This window comes from Hippoglossus stenolepis, chromosome 21 (genome assembly GCF_022539355.2).
Source record: "Hippoglossus stenolepis isolate QCI-W04-F060 chromosome 21, HSTE1.2, whole genome shotgun sequence".
Lineage (NCBI taxonomy): Eukaryota > Metazoa > Chordata > Actinopteri > Pleuronectiformes > Pleuronectidae > Hippoglossus > Hippoglossus stenolepis.
Window position 1 is genome coordinate 97,721 of NC_061503.1, and position 8,524 is coordinate 106,244.

Sequence of the window (8,524 nt, forward strand, 5' to 3'; positions counted from 1 at the left end):
TTTTATGCACATCCTGGGTGCCGGGCTTAAGCCTGCTGCGAATCTGGGGCCCTGCATGGTTCAGTCTGAACTGCACCTGCAGTGTGGATTTCAGGAGCAACTGACTCTACATCATCTTTGGAACTGTAATCATATGAACTTTTTGAAACCGGGCTGAGCAACCATGACCGCAGGGGAGAGCTCATCCAAAATTTCAGACCTCTCGCTGCTAAGCGGCCCAGACAGTGGCCCTTTCAGTGTCCATTCAGTACAGGCCGTCTTGCAGTCAGCAGCTGAGACAAAAGTTAGAGTTTTTTTACCGGTTGAGGTAGAGCTACTCAGATTTTCATGCATCCTCCTGGGTGCTGAGCTAAGCTCTGCTGGTGAATCTGGGGCCGCGTGGCCCGGGGTCCGAACTGCACCTGTGTGGATTTCAGGATCAACTGGCTCTGGGATCATCTTGGACCTGTAAGTGGCAGAACTTTGAAAACCGGGCTGAGCCACCAAGGGCAGCAGGGAGAGCTCATTTAAAATTCTTAGACCTCTCGCCGCTAAGGGGGCCTAGACAGTGGCCCTTTCAGTGTCCATTCAGTGGCTGAGGCCATCTGCAGTCAGCAGCTGAGATAAAAGTTAGAGGTGTTTTTACTTCTGGTTGAGGTGTAGAGCCACCGATTTTTCATGCACATCCTGGGTGCAGGGCTTGGCTCATGAATCTGGGGTCCCCAAGCGGTTCAGGGCCCAATCTGCACCTGTGTGGATTTCCCAGGATCAACTGGACTCCTGGTATCATCTTTGGAACTGTAACTGGCAGAACTTTGAAAACCGCCGAGCAACTAAGGCACACAGGGGAGAGCCTATCCAAAATTTCAGACCTCTCACACATGGGGCCCAGACAGTGGCCCTTTTCAGTGTCCATTCAGTACAGGCTCCTCTGTAGCAGTCAGCAGCTGACACAAAAGTTAGAGGTGTTTTTTTACTTCTGGTTGAGGTAGAGCCACCAGATTTTTAGTGCAACATCCTGGGTGCTGGGCTTAAGCTCTGCTGCGAATCTGGGGCCCCTGCGTGCCTGGGCCCAACTGCACCTGTGTGGATTTCCCAGGATCAACTGGCCCTCTGGGATCATCTTGACCTGTAACTGGCAGAACTTTGAAAACCGGGCTGATAAGCCAAGGGCCGCAGGGGAGAGCTCATCCAAAATTCCTCAGACCTCTCGCTGCTAAAGGGTCGTGACAGTGGCCCTTTCAGTCCATTCAGTACAGGCCGTCTGCAGTCAGCAGCTGAGACAAAAGTTAGAGTTTTTTTAAACTTGCTGAGGTAGAGCCACCTGATTTTCATGCACCTCCTGTGAAACCTAACTTAAACTGTGCTGCTAATATGGGGTCCTGGGGTGGTTCGGGGACCGAACTGCACCTGTGTGGATTTCAGGATCAACTGGCCTCTGCATCATCTTTGGACCTGTAACTGGCAGAACTTTGAAAACCGGGCTGAGCGGCCATGGCCGCAGGAGAGCTTCATCCAAAATTTCAGACCTCTCGCTGCTAAGCGGCCCAGACAGTGGCCCTTTTCAGTGTCCATTCAGTACAGGCCGTCTTTGCAGTCAGCAGCTGAGACAAAAGTTAGAGTTTTTTTTACTTCGGCTGAGGTAGAGCTACCGATTTTTCATTTACCTCCTGGGTGCCGAGCTTAAGCTCTGCTGGGTGAATCTGGGGCCCTGCGGCTCGGGGTCCGAACTGCACTGTGTGGATTTGCGATCAACTGGCTCCTGGGATCATCTTTGACCTGGTGAAGTGGCAGAACTTTGAAACCGGCTGGAGCTACCAAGGGCAGCAGGAGAGCTCATCAAAATTTCAGGACCTCTCACAGGACCAGACAGTGGCCCTTTCAGGGTCCATTCAGCAGGCCCTCTGTGCAGTCAGCAGCTGAGATAAAAGTTAGAGGTGTTTCTTTACTTCTGGGTTGAGGTAGAGCCAATTTGATTTTTTATGCACATCCTGGGGTGTGCCGGCTTAAGCTCACAAGGGACCAGTTCTGCGCGGGCTCGGGGTCTGAACTGCACCTGTGTGGATTTCAGGATCAACTGGCCTCTGGGATCATCTTTGGACCTGTAACTGGCAGAACTTTGAAACCGGTTGAGCCACTACATAGCCAGCAGGGAGAGCTCATTTGCAATTTCAGACTCAAGCATGCGGCCCAGACAGTGGCCCTTTCAGTGTCCATTCAGTACAGGCTGCCTGTGCAGTCAGCAGCTGACAAAAAAGTTAGAGGTGTTTTTTTACTTCTGGTTGAGGTAGAGCCACCAGATTTTATGCACATCCTGGGTGCCGGGCTTAAGCTCTGCTGCGAATCTGTGGGGCCCCTGCATGGTTCCTCGGGGCCCAACTGCACCTGTGTGGATTTCCCAGGAGCAACTGGACTCTGGCATCATCTTTGGAACTGTAACTGGCAGAACTTTGAAACCGGGGCTGAGCCACCAAGGACCGCAGGGGAGAGCTCATCCAAAATTTCAGACCTCTCATGCTAAGGGGCCTGTGACAGTGGCCCTTTCAGTGTCCATTCAGTACAGGCCGCCTTTTGCAGTCAGCAGCTGAGACAAAAGAGCTTTTACTTTGCTGAGGTAGAGCCACTAGATTTTTCATGCACTCTCCTGGGTGCCGAGCTTAAGCTCTGCTGCGAATTCAGTTCTGCGTGGCTCGGGGTCCGAATCAGCTGTGTGGATTTCAGGATCAACTGGCCCTCTGGGATCATCTTTGGACCTGTAACTGGCAGAACTTTGAAACCGGGCTGAGCCACCAAGGCAGCAGGGAGAGCTCATCCAAAATTTCAAGAGAGAGGACCTCTCGCTGGCTAAGGGGCCCAGACAGTGGCCCTTTTCAGTGTCCATTCAGTACAGGCCCCCTGTGCAGTCAGCAGCTGAGATAAAAGTTTGGTGCTTTTACTTCTGGTTGAGGTAGAGCCACTCAGATTTTCATGCACATCCTGGGTGCAGGGCTTAAGCTCTGCTGCAGAATCTGGGGTCCCTGGGCGGTTCGGGGCCCAATCTGCACCTGTGTGGATTTCAGGATCAACTGGACTCTGGCATCATCTTCGACCTGTAACTGGCAGAACTTTTGAAAACCGGGCTGAGTGCTGCGCCGCAGGGAGAGCTCATCCAAAATTTCCCTCAGACTCTCGCTGCTAAGGCCCAGAGTGGCCCTTTCAGTGTCCATTCAGTACAGGCCGTCTTTGCAGTCAGCAGCTGAGACAAAAGTTAGAGTTTTTTTTTAAACTTCTGGTTGAGGTAGAGCCACCAGATTTTTCATGCACCTCCTTAGTGCCAAGCTTAAACTGTGCTGCGAATATGGGGTCCCTGCGTGGCTCGGGGTCCGAACTGCACCTGTGTGGATTTCTTAGGATCAACTGGCCTCTGGCATCATCTTTGGACCTGTAACTGGCAGAACTTTGAAAACCGGGCTGAGCCACCAAGGGCCGTAGGGGAGAGCTCATCCAAAATTTCAGACCTCTCGCTGCTAAGGGGCCCAGACAGTGGCCCTTTTCAGTGTCCATTCAGTACAGGCCGCCTGTGCAGTCAGCAGCTGACATAAAAGTGAGGGGTTTTTTAATCCTGCTGAGGCAGAGCCACATTTTATGGCCTCCTGTGTGCCAACCTAAGCTGTGCCATGTAATATGGGATCCCTGGGTAGTTCGGGACCGAACTGCACTGTGGATTTCCCAGGATCAACTGGCCTCTGTCATCATCTTTGGACCTGTAACTTGCAGAACTTTGAAACCGGCTGAGCTTCTACCACATTTTTGAGGGAGAGCTCATCCAAAAAATTTCAGACCTCTTGCCGCTAAGGGGCCCAGACAGTGGCCCTTTTCAGTGTCCATTCAGTATAGGCTGTCTTTGCAGTCAAACAGCAGCTGAGACAAAAGTTAGAGTTTTTTTTTACTTCTTGCTGAGGTAGAGCTAACAGATTTTCATGCACCTCCTGGGTGCCGAGCTTCAGCTCTGTTGCTGCGAATCTGGGACCCTGGCTCGGGCCCGAACTGCACCTGTGGTGGATCAGGGATCAACTCATCTCTGGCATCATCTTGACCTGTAACTGGCAGAATCCTTTGAAAACCGGGCTGAGCTACCAAGGGCAGCAGGGGAGTGCCTGTCTAAAATTTCAGACCTCTCGCCAAGTGGAGGGCCTTCCAGACAGGCCCTTTCAGTGTCCATTCAGTACAGGCTGCCTGTGCAGCTGCAGCTGACACAAAAGTTAGAGTTTTTTTACTTCTGGTTGAGGTAGGAGCCACCAGATTTTTCATGCACCTCCTGGGAATAGCTGTTTGCTGCAGTGAATCTGTGCCCTGCGTGGCCTGGGTCCAACTGCAGCTGTGTGGATTTCAGGATCAATCACCGGGATCATCTTTGACCTGTAACTGGCAGAACTTTGAAACCGGGGCTGAGCCACCAAGGCCAGCAGGGGAGAGCTCATCCAAAATTCTCAGACCTCTCGCTGCCAGGTCTGACAGTGGCCCTTTTCAGTGTCCATTCAGCAGCCCTCTGTGCAGTCAGCAGCTGAGATAAAAGTTTGAGGTGTTTCTTTACTTCTGCTGAGGAGCCACTAGATTTTTCATGCACATCCTGGTGTGCAGGGCTTAAGCCCGCTGCGAATCTGGGGTCCCTGGGCGGTTCGGGGCCCAATCTGCACCTGTGTGGGATTTCAGGATCAACTGGACCCTGGCATCATCTTTGGACCTGTAACTGGCAGGAACTTTGAAAACCGGGGGCTGAGCAGCTGGCAGCCGAGGGGAGAGCTTCATCCAAAAAACACCTCTCGCTGCTAAGGGCCCAGACAGTGCCCTTTCAGTGTCCATTCAGTACAGGCCGTCTTTGCAGTCAGCAGCTGAGACAAAAGTTAGAGTTTTTTTAAACTTCTGGTTGAGGTAGAGCCACCTGATTTTCATGCACCTCCTTAGTGCCAAGCTTAAACTGTGCTGCGAATATGGGGTCCCTGGGTGCCCTGGGACCGAACTGCACCTGTGGATTTAGGATCAACTGGGCTCTGGCATCATCTTTGACCTGTAACTGCGAACTTTGAAAACCGGGGCTGAGCCACCAAGGGCTGTGAGAGCTCATCCAAAATTTCAGACCTTTCGCTGCTAAGGGGCCCAGACAGTGGCCCTTTTCAGTGTCCATTCAGTGGCAGCCGTCTGTGCAGTCAGCAGCTGAGACAAAGTGAGAGGGTTTTTTAACTTCTGGGTTGAGGAGAGCCAGCAGATTTTCTGTTGCCATGCACTCCTGTGTGCCAACCTTAAGCTGTGCTGCGAATATGGGATCCTGCAGTTCGGGACCGAACTGCTCCTGTGTGGATTTCAGGATCAACTGCCTCCTGTCATCATCTTTGACCTGTAACTGGCAGAACTTTGAAAACCGGGCTGAGCCACTAAGGGCCAAAGGGGAGAGCCATCCTAAAATTTCAGACCTCTTCCGCTGCTAAGGGGCCCAGACAGGCTCCTTTTCAGTGTCCATTCAGTACAGGCTGCCTGTGCAGTCAGCAGCTGACACAAAGCAAGTTAGAGGTGTTTTTTAACTCTCTGCTGAGGTAGAGCCACCAGATTTTATGCACATCCTGGGTGCTGGCCAGCCTGTTGTGAATCTGGGGCCTGCATGGTTCGGGTCTGAACTGCACCTGTGTGGATTTCAGGAGCAACTGGACTCTGGCATCATCTTTGGAACTGTAACTGGCAGAACTTTGAAAACCGGGCTGGCTAACCAAGGCCGCAGGGGAGAGCTCATCCAAAATTTCAGACCTCACTGCTAAGGGCCCAGACAGTGCCCTTTTCGGTGTCCATCTAGTACAGGCCTCTGTGCAGTCAGCAGCTGAGATAAAAGTTAGAGGTGTTTTACTTCTGTTGAGGTAGAGCCACCACATTTTCATGCACAACCTGGGGGCTGGCTTAAGCTCTGCTGCGAATCTGGGGCCCTGCATGGTCCGGTCCGAACTGCACCTGTGGATTTCAGGATCAACTGGCCTCTGGCATCATCTTTGACCTGTAATCATAGAACTGAAAACCGGGGCTGAGCCACCAAGGGCAGCAGGGGAGAGCCTATCCAAAATTTTGTGACCTCTGCTGCTAAGGGCCCAGACAGGCCTTTCAATGTCCATTCAGTGACAGGCCTGTGCAGTCAGCAGCTGAGAGCAAAAGTTAGAGGTGTTTTTACTTCTGGTTGAGCTAGAGCTAATTCGATTTTTTATGCACTTCTGGTACTTAGAAATAGCTCAAGGGCACATGGGGCCCCCAAGGGCTCAGGGCCCGAACTGCACCTGTGTGGATTTCAGGATCAACTGGCCTCTCAGGATCATCTTTGGACCTGTAACTGGTAGAACTTTGAAAACCGGGCTGAGCAGCCACATGGGCCGCAGGGGAGAGCTCATCCAAAATTTCCAGACTTCGCCGTTAAGGGGCCCAGACAGTGGCCCTTTCAGTGTCCATTCAGTACAGGCTGCCTGCAGTCAGCAGCTGAGACAAAAGTTGTTTTTTTAAACTCTGCTGAGGTAGAGCCACTTGATTTCATGCACCTCCTGTGTGCCAAGCTTAAACTGTGCTGCGAATATGGGGTCCCCTGGGTGGTTCGGGGACCGAACTGCACCTGTTTGATTTCTTAGGATCAACTGGCCTCTGCATCATCTTGGACTCTGTAATCATAGAACTTTAGAAAACTGGGCTGAGCCACCAAGGCCGGTAGAGAGCCCATCCAAAATTCTCAGACCTCCGCTGCTAAGGGGCCCAGACAGTGCCCTTTTCAGTGTCCATTCAGTACAGGCCGCCTGTGCAGTCAGCAGCTGAGACAAAAAGGAGGGTTTTTTTACTCTGGCTGAGGTAGAGCCACCAGATTTTTCATGCACCTCCTGGGTGCCGAGCTTAAGCCTGCTGCGATTCTGGGGTCTCCTGCGTGGCTCGGGTCCGAACTGCACCTGTGTGATTTCCCAGGATCAACTGGCTCTGGGATCATCTTTGGACCTGTAACTGGCAGAACTTGAAAACTGGGCTGAGTGAGCTAAGGGCCGCAGGGGAGAGGTCATCTGCAATTCTCAGGACCTTCCGCTGCTAAGGGGCCCATACAGTGGCCCTTTTCAGTGTCCATTCAGTACAGGCTGCCTGTGCAGTCAGCAGCTGACACAGTGCTAGGTGTGCTTTTTACTTTGGCTGAGGTAGAGCCACCAGATTTTTATGCACATCCTGTGCCGGGCTTAAGCCTGCTGCGAATCTGGGGCCCCTGCATGTCTGGGCCCGGAACTGCACCTGTGTGATTTCAGGAGCAACTGGACTCTGGCATCATCTTTGGAACTGTAACTGGTGAACTTTTGAAAACCGCCAGATAACCATGACCGCAGGAGAGTCATCCAAAAATTTCAGACCTTCCGCTGCTAAGCGGCCCAGACATGGCTCCTTTTCAGTGTCCATTCAGTACAGGCCGCCTTTCTTTGCAGTCAGCAGCTGAGACATAAAAGTTAGAGTTTTTTTTTACTTGGTTGAGGTAGACACCAGGATTTTTCATGTACCTCCTGGGTGCCGAGCTGGTTTCTGGGCTGCGAATCTGGGGCCCCTTCTATGGCCTCGGGGTCCGAACTGCACCTGTGTGGATTTCAGGATCAACTGGCTCTGGGATCATCTTGACCAAAGTGGCAGAACTTTGAAAACCGCTGAGCCACCAAGGGCAGCAGGGGAGAGCTCATTTAAAATTTCAGACCTCTCCGCTGCTAAGGGCTCCAGACAGTGGCCCTTTTCAGTGTCCATTCAGTACAGGCCATCTGTGGCAGTCAGCAGCGCTGAGATAAAAGTTAGAGGTGTTTTTTTACTTCTGGCTGAGGGTAGAGCCACCAGATTTTTCATGCACATCCTGGGTGCAGGGCTTAAGCCTGCTGCAATCTGGGGTCCCCAAGGTTCAGGGCCCAATCTGCACTCTGTGTGGATTTCCAGGATCAACTGGACTCCTGCATCATCTTTGGAACTGTAACTGGCAGAACTTTGAAAACCGGGCTGAGCAACCAAGGGCCGCAGGGGAGAGCTTCATCTTAAAATTTCTGTCACCTTCTCGCTAAGGCCCAGACAGTGGCTCCTTTTCAGTGTCCATTCACAGGCCTCGCAGTCAGCAGCTGACACAAAAAGTTAGAGGTGCTTACTTCTGTTGAGGTAGAGCCACCAGATTTTTTATGCACATCCTGGGTGCTGGGTTTAAGCTCTGTCATGAATCTGGGGTCACTCATGGCTCGGGCCCGAACTGCACCTGTGTGGATTTCAGGATCAACTTGGCCTCTGGGATCATCTTTGACCTGTAACTGGCAGAACTTTGAAAACCGGGCTGAGCAGCCAAGGGCCGCAGGGGAGAGCTCATCCAAAATTTCAGACCTCTCGCAAAGGGCCCAGACAGTGGCCCTTTTCGGTGTCCATTCAGTACAGGTCAGTCTTTGCAGTCAGCAGCTGAGACAAAAGTTAGAGTTTTTTTTTAAACTTCTGGTTGAGGTAGAGCCACCTGATTTTTCATGCACCTCCCCGTGTGCCTAACTTAAACTGT